This window comes from Leptonychotes weddellii, chromosome 3 (genome assembly GCF_054177405.1).
Source record: "Leptonychotes weddellii isolate Sample4059 chromosome 3, ASM5417740v2, whole genome shotgun sequence".
Lineage (NCBI taxonomy): Eukaryota > Metazoa > Chordata > Mammalia > Carnivora > Phocidae > Leptonychotes > Leptonychotes weddellii.
In genome coordinates this window covers 8,020,202-8,028,062 of record NC_138371.1, presented here as the reverse complement: position 1 = coordinate 8,028,062, position 7,861 = coordinate 8,020,202, and positions in this window count along the sequence as shown.

Below are 7,861 nucleotides of genomic sequence, written 5' to 3'. Positions count from 1 at the left end.
GGAGTGATGTCCCTCAGTGGAGCAGACTTTTAAAAGTTCCGATTTTGTGCTCCGTGGTTCTATCACTTGCCAGAAGCGGCCGACTGAGGCCCCCTCCCCTGCCGTCTATCCTCCCGAATATCGCCTCGGATTCACTTCTCCGCACGTCCTACCTTCCAGAAAGTGGTCGCTTTTCTGTTCAGAGAGTTGTTGCTATTCTTTTCTTCGATCTCCTGTTGAGTTTGTAGGTGTTCAGAATGGTTTGATCCCTATCCAGCTGAATTCCTGGGACCAGACGAAATCCAGGTCTCCTACTCCTCCGCCATCTTGCTCCGCCCCCAGGCTCCCCAACACTTTTTATTTCTTGTCCTTTTGATTCTAGTCATTTTGACAGGTATAAGGTGATATCTCATTGTGGTTTGGATTTGAATTTCCCTGATGATGAGTGATGCTGAACACCTTTTCATGTGTCTGTTGGCCAACTGTATGTTTTCATTGGAAAAAATGTTCACATCCTCTACCCATTTTCAACCAATTTTTTAAATGTTGAGTTGTATAACTTCTTTATATATTTTGGATATTTACCCTTTATTGGATATATATCATTTGTGAATATTTTCTCTCATTCAGTAGGTTGCCTTTTCATTTTGTTGATGTTTTTCCTTCACTGTGCAAAAGTTTTTATTTTGGTGTAGTCCTAATAGTTTATTTTGCTTTTATTTCCCTTGCCCGAGGACTCAGATCAGAAAAATGTTCCTGAGGCTGATGTCAAAGAGATTACTGCCTGTCTTTTCTTCTAGGAATTTTACATTTTCAGGTCTCACCTTTAGATCTTTAATCCATTTTGAGTTTACTTTTGTATATAGTATAAGAAAGTGGTCCAGTTTCCTTCCTTTGCATGTCCAGTTTTCCCAGGACCATTTGTTGAGGAGACTGTCTTTTCTTCATTGTATATTCTTCCCTCCTTTGTCAGAGGTTAATTGACCATATAAGTGTGAGTTTATTTCTGGGCTCTCTATTCTGCTCCATTGATCTGTGTGTCTCTTTTTTTGCCAATACCATACTGTTTTGATTACTACAGATTTGTAATATATTTTGAAATCTCGGAGTATGATGCCTCTAGCTTTGTTGTTCTTTCTCAAGATTGCTTTGGCTATTTGGGGTCTTTGTGGTTCCCTATAAATTCTAGTATTATTTGTTCTAGTTCTGTGAAAAATGTTGTTAGTATTTTCATAGATTGATTTTTATCCTTCATTCTGTTGATGTGGTGTATCACATTGATTGATTGGCAAATATTGAATCATCCTTGCATTTCTAGAATAAATTCCACTTGGTTGTGGTGAGTGATCTTTTTAATGAATTGTTGAATGCAGTTTGCTAATATTTTGTTAAGGATTTTTGCATCTTTGTTCATCAGGGATACTGGCCTATAGTTCTCTTTTCTTTTCTTTTTTTTTTTTTTGTAGTCTTTGTCTTGTTTTGGTATCAGGGTAATGCTGGTCTCATAGAATGTATCTGGAAGCTTTCCTTCCTCTTTTAGTTTTTTGAAATAGTTTGAGAAGAACAGGTATTAACTCTTCTCTAAATGTTTGGTAGAGTTCACCTGTGAATCCAACTGGTCCTGGACTTTTGGTTGTTGGGAGTTTTTTGATTGTCAGTTCAGTTCCATTACTAGTAATTGGTCTGTTTGGATTCTCTATTTCTTCCTAATTCAATTTGGGAAGATTGTGTATGTTTCTAGGAATTTATCCATTTCTTGTAGGTTGTCCAATGTGTTAACATATAATTTTTCATAGCAGTCTCTTACAATCCTTTGCATTTCTGTGGTATTTGTTCTTTTTTTTTCTTGTTTTTTTTTTAATAATAATACATTTTTTTAAGATTTTATTTATTTATTTGAGAGAGAGAGAATGAGAGACAGAGAGCATGAGAGGGAGGAGGGTCAGAGGGAGAAGCAGACTCCCCGCCGAGCAGGGAGCCCGATGCGGGACTCGATCCTGTGACTCCAGGATCATGACCTGAGCCGAAGGCAGTCGCTTAACCAACTGAGCCACCCAGGCGCCCTGTGGTATTTGTTCTTATTTCTCCTCTTTCATTTCTGATTTTGTTTCCTCTCTCTTTTTCTCTTGATGAGTCTGGCTAAGAGTTTATTAATTTTGCTTATTTTTTCAAAGAACTAGCTCTTTGTTTCCTTGGTATTTTCTATGGTTTTTTGTTTGTTTGTTTGTTTCTATTTCATCTGATCTTTATTATTTCTTTCCTTCTACTAACCTTGGGATTTATTTGTTCTTTTTCTAGTTCTATTAGGTATAAGGTTAGATTATGTACTTGAGATTTTTCTTGTTTCCTAAGGTATTCTTATATCACTATAAATTTCCCTCTTAGAACTGCTTTTGCTGTGTCCCAAGGATTTTAGACTGTTGTGTTTTCATTTTCATTTGTTTCTATCTATTTTTTTATTTCTTCTTTGATTTCTTCATTGACTCATTGGTTGTTTAGTAGCATGTCAGCAGCATCATTTTTATATTTTATATTTTATATTTTTGTTTTCTCAGTGAGAAGGAAAGGCAGACATAGAATCCAAACTCTGAGTAACAGAGCCCTATGGAACAAAGGCAAACCAAAAGGTAAAAAGAAAAAAATTTTTTTAATTTAAAAAAAGTATACATTTTCCATTTTCAGTAACTAAATGTCTAAGTTCTCATGCTTTATTCTATGCTTTTAGTAACAAACCTACTTCCGTATTGCTTTATGTAGCTGTACTGTTGAGAAATATATCAGATTTAGTCAATTTCCAAAATGTGACAGGGAGAGAAAGATGATAATACCACAAAAAGGTGATTTGGTGATGAATCTGCAACCAGACCTGGGGCCCAAGTGCCACTGCAGCGTTCCTTCTGCCAAACTGATAACTTTCAGGGCTGGAAGTAGTTGTAGCCGTGAAACACTATGTAATTCACAAGTGATGTAGCTGTCCTTCCTCATGTCCCATGACCTTGAGGTAATCGTATGGACTCGAGAGTGTCACTTTACCTCTTCTGCCTGGTTTACTCATCTATAAAGTAAGATAAATAATAATAGCTTGACTGCCCTCCAAGGCCCATCTCAGCCTCATATGGTTTTGGACCTCCTTGCTCATTTTTGCCACCGCTTTCAGCTCAAATATCTTCTTTCAGGTTTAACGTTTTGGGCAGCTATCTGACCTGTAGAATCCACCATAAAATCTCCCTTGGAACCCTGTATTACCACCTTTTATGTCTGTCTCTTTATTAAAGGAAATCTTCAGCACCTTCATTTAATCAGAATTTTTATCTGTGAGCATTGACTTTCTCATCTGTAAAATGAGGATAGTATTAGTTCCTGTTTGATAATTTGTTCTAAGGATGAAGTAAGTTAATAGAGGCAAGATCTAAGAATAGTTCTTGACACACAAGAAGCACTCAATAGATGTCTAACTTCAGTATACTTCTTACACAGTTGCTTCGGAAATCTACAAAACACAGTTTCAAATTTATTTGGAGATAATAGTAGAAGAAATATAGGATGAATCTCAGTTAAGTATCATCTTTGTAACTAAGTCTAGGCCAGGGTTCAGCAAACTATGGCCCACAGGACAAATCCAGCCCACTGACTATTTGTAAATAAAGTTTTCTTGGAACACAGCCACATCTTTTCATTTCCATATTATCTACGGATGCTTTCGTAATACAACAGCAGATCTGAATAGTCACAACAGCAATTACGTACCTTAAGTATTTACTATCTGTCAGTTTATAGGAAAAAGTTCCTGACTCCTGATTCATTCACACATTTGCCATTTTTCTTGAAGTACTAGACAGGCTTCTGAAAAGTTACATTTGAATGGTGTTTTTGTAAAACACTACTATTTGCAATGTAATGTTATAAACACAAACATTTGTGTTATTTTTTTACTTTCTCAGGGAGAAAAACAGTCATCTCCGGGTCTTTGAGAAGAGGCAGAAAAAGAGGTAAAAGGAAATAAATAATATACTTTTAATAATTAAGTCTCTAAATTCTTATTTTATACTCTGTGTTTTGAGTGATCAATCAATTTTCTTAATTGGCTTTTAGAACAAGTAACAAATGTTAGGCTATTCATTGGCCTTGGTTAATTTCAACAATAAGACAAGATGGTATAACACCCACTCCATTGATTAGCCTAGTTGATCTGAGAGACCCCAGGCCTCCTTGGGTCTGTACAGGGCTTATTTGACTACACTGATAACTTTTGAGGAAGGAAATATAAAGAAAGAATATAAAGGTTATGACTCTCATGATATTTAGCTGACCCTTCTCTTGCCCACATAGAGAGCCACAGGTTGCCCATCAAGGGGGACCCTGGGTGGTAATACAAGACCTGTGTCCTAATTCCCAAACTTCCTTCGGATGTGTGACTTTGGATTATCATTTGTGGGTTTGTTTTTTTGGCCTCATTTTCCTTCTCTGTAAATGGGTGGGTGGCAGGTGAATTAGACTGAGTGACCTTCTAGGCCCACCCCAGCTCTAACAGAATAACTCTGGAAGGACTATGGCCACCCACCCTTCCCATTCCATAGAGAAGGCCCAGCATTTGTCTTTAATGAATCCCCCTCAGTGTTGGTCAGAAGGGCAGGAGCAGATGCTCCTGCTTCTGAAGTTCATTTTAAGACTTGCAAAGCCTGCTTCAGCAGAATCAGATCCCACTACCCCCACCCAAAGGATGTGCAGAGGTCCCCTCCCTGAGTAATTTGCAGTTCTAGCATGCTCTACCTTGAGTTTCCCTTTTAGCTGCAGAGAAAGCTCACATGAAGAAGTGCAACAAGCAGAGAGCAAGGAGAGAAGAGAGACACTGTCCCTGCTAGGTGCCCCATTGCAATCTTGCTTTCTGTCCCTGAGCTGATTCCTCAAGCAGGGAGACAAAACTAAAAGTTGAGGTTTTATCTCCAGCTACATAACTTCAAAGCAATAATGTGGCGGGAGGAAATCATTGCACAATGGGGAGTTGTGGTCAACAAACTTGGAGATTCAGACACCTCCACACAAAGCTTTTAATGTAGGGCTTTGAAGAATGACATTTTCTTTGTGCTTCTAATCTGCCATAGAAGAAAGACCTAGAAGGGTAATGAGTTCATGGGGAAAAGCCCTCCCATACATTTTAAATGATAAAAGAAAGATCTCAAGATGGATGAGATCAAAACAGTGCATAGTTGTAGAGAAAGATGGAATGAAAAAAATAATTCTTCTTTGCAGGTCCAAGAATTCCCAGAGATACACGTATGAATTTTTGCCTTCCGGAACTTCCCGTGACCTGTGGAGAGGCAAAGGGGATTTTATATAAGGAGAAAATGAAACAAGGTGGATTTCATGATCTTCTATGCTTTTCAACTGGAAAATACCCATGTGAATAATATATTATTCAGGGGGTAGACGCCTGTGTCAGGGGTCTCCCAAGACCATCCCTAGGTTTGGTGATTCACTAGGAGAACTCATAGGACTCAGCATATAGTGAACTCATGGTGATGATTTATTAGATTAAAAAGGGTACAAAGCAAAATCAAGGAAGGAAAAGACACACAGGACAAAGTCCAAAGGAAACCAGGTGCCAGTGTCCAAGAGTCTCTCCCGATAGAGTCACACAGGACGCACTTAATTCTCTAGCAATGAATTGTAGCAATACATGTGAAATGCCGTCTACCAGAGAGACTGCCCCCAGCCTTGGAGTCCAGGTTTTTATCAGGGGTTAGTCACGTAGGTGTCCTCTGCCTAGCACACGCCAAAATTTCAGACTCCCCGAAGGAGAGCAGGTGTTCGGCAGAAACCATTTATATTGTTTATGTAAACAGCTTAGGACAGTGAGACACTCTTTAAAGGTCTGGGAATCGTGAGACCCCTGCCCAAATGCAAGTTCCCCAATGCCAACCAAGAGCCAACCTTGCAAGCAGACCTTTCTAAAGATAGCAGCCCCTGCTCTGACCCATTAGCTCTTTTCTGTACAGCATCCCAGATAAGCTGGAGGAAAGATGGCATTTCCACACTTATAATTAATAAACATAACAGGACATCTCTCCTTTCCCCATGGAAAATGTCCACAGGATGCCCATCCAGCACCCAATGCAAGACCAAGTACTTCAATATCAGGGTGGAATATGTACACATTTGGGAAATCTGGCAATAACCTTCACAGCCCCATTCCCCTTAACATCTGTATGGCCTTACGCTAATGGGAGGGAGCCCAGGATTTAGAATTAGAAGACCCGGATTCAAGTTCCAGTGATACCACGAATGTCTTTTCCATCTAGACCAAATCGCTAGTCTCTTATCCTGAACTTCCTCCCAGACAAAATGGGCATAATAAAAAAACTTGCCTCACCATGCTATTATGAGGGGGGGAAATGAGATGGCAGATATAAAATACTTTGCAAATCATAACTGTTAAAGTACAGTACAAAAGTTCATCTGTCATAATTGATTCCCCCCACCCAAATATAGTTCTCTAGGCACCAACATGTATCAGTGTTTGCCCTGTGACCATATTGTAGATGTATAATTTAACTTTTCCCACTTGATGACATTTCCATAATCACTTTTCCCATAGAGTAGTTATGAGTCCAAAATATGAGAAATAATTTTTTTTGAGAGAGAGAGAGAGGAGGAAGAGGCAGAGGGAGAGGGAGAGAGAGAATCCCAAGCAGGCTCCATGCCCAGTGCGGAGCCCAATGCGGGGCTTGATCTCACCACCCTGAGATCCTGACCTGAGCTGAAATCAAGAGTCAGATGCTCAACTGACTGAGCCACCCAGGCGCCCCCAAAATATGAGAAATAATTGATTACCATCAGCTGGATGACCGACATCGTACAAGAGGAAGCAGGTGCAGCTGTGGTGACAGCTCCTACATGGCCACCCGTGTGGCTTCGTCTGTCCCCCCTGAAACTCAGCCTGGCTCTCAGAGAAGGGGAGGAAAAGAATCCTGCTCATTCATCTTCGGAGCCATTCAGCTTTTTCTCTTTTGAATATAGTGAAATACTTTTTAAAAATAAACATTGGTGCTAATTATTGTCCTCGTTAAACAAAAGTCAAAGACGGGTGCACACCGGACTGGAAGTCCTGTCCTGCCCCTGCCTTCTGGGCTGCCTGGGGGGCCGCTGAGAGCCATCTCGGTTTTCCTGCTGTAGATTCTGAGCCCAAGACAGGTGGCTCAGGTGCATGGCGAAGGCCACATTCTGGGGGTTCTCTGGTTGGTGGGGGGCACTCCCTGGCAACTCCTTGTTTTGGTCTCACAGGAACCTCAGAGAAGTGTATAAAGGGTAAGGATGGAAGATGGTTTACCTTCAGGGAATTCGAAGTTGAAGGAAACTACTCACGGTCCAAGAACTGGAAGATGAGTGTGAGATGTGGTGGATTCCCCCTGAAAGACCTGATTAAGGTATCCCAATGATAAGCAGCTTACATGCAGGGTTTAGTGTCACTGTTCACCAGCTCCAAGCATTAGCAGAATTTCTCAGTGTCCAGAAAACTGTCACGATGCCCTCGCCCAGGTCACAATGCATGTGTTACTAACATTGCACTCGGAAGCATTCTGGCTGCTTTATAGTACAGCTTAGTCCTCCAAATGCATGAACTCTCATCCTTTTGAAGGTCAGACAGGAAATTGTGGCTCTGATGGGGTCATGAATAATTGCCACTGTGTAATGTGGTCACAGGAAAGTAATTTAAATGAGAGGTGGGGGTCTTGGACTTTGGAGGCTGGAGGAAGGAGTCTGGACCCTTCCTTTAATCATGGAGGGATCGTGGGAGGGTTTGGGGTTACGGACTGACTGACACAGGTGACACACTGCTTTAGAAGTATTAATCTGATCAGAGAATGCAGGATGGGCTGGAGGG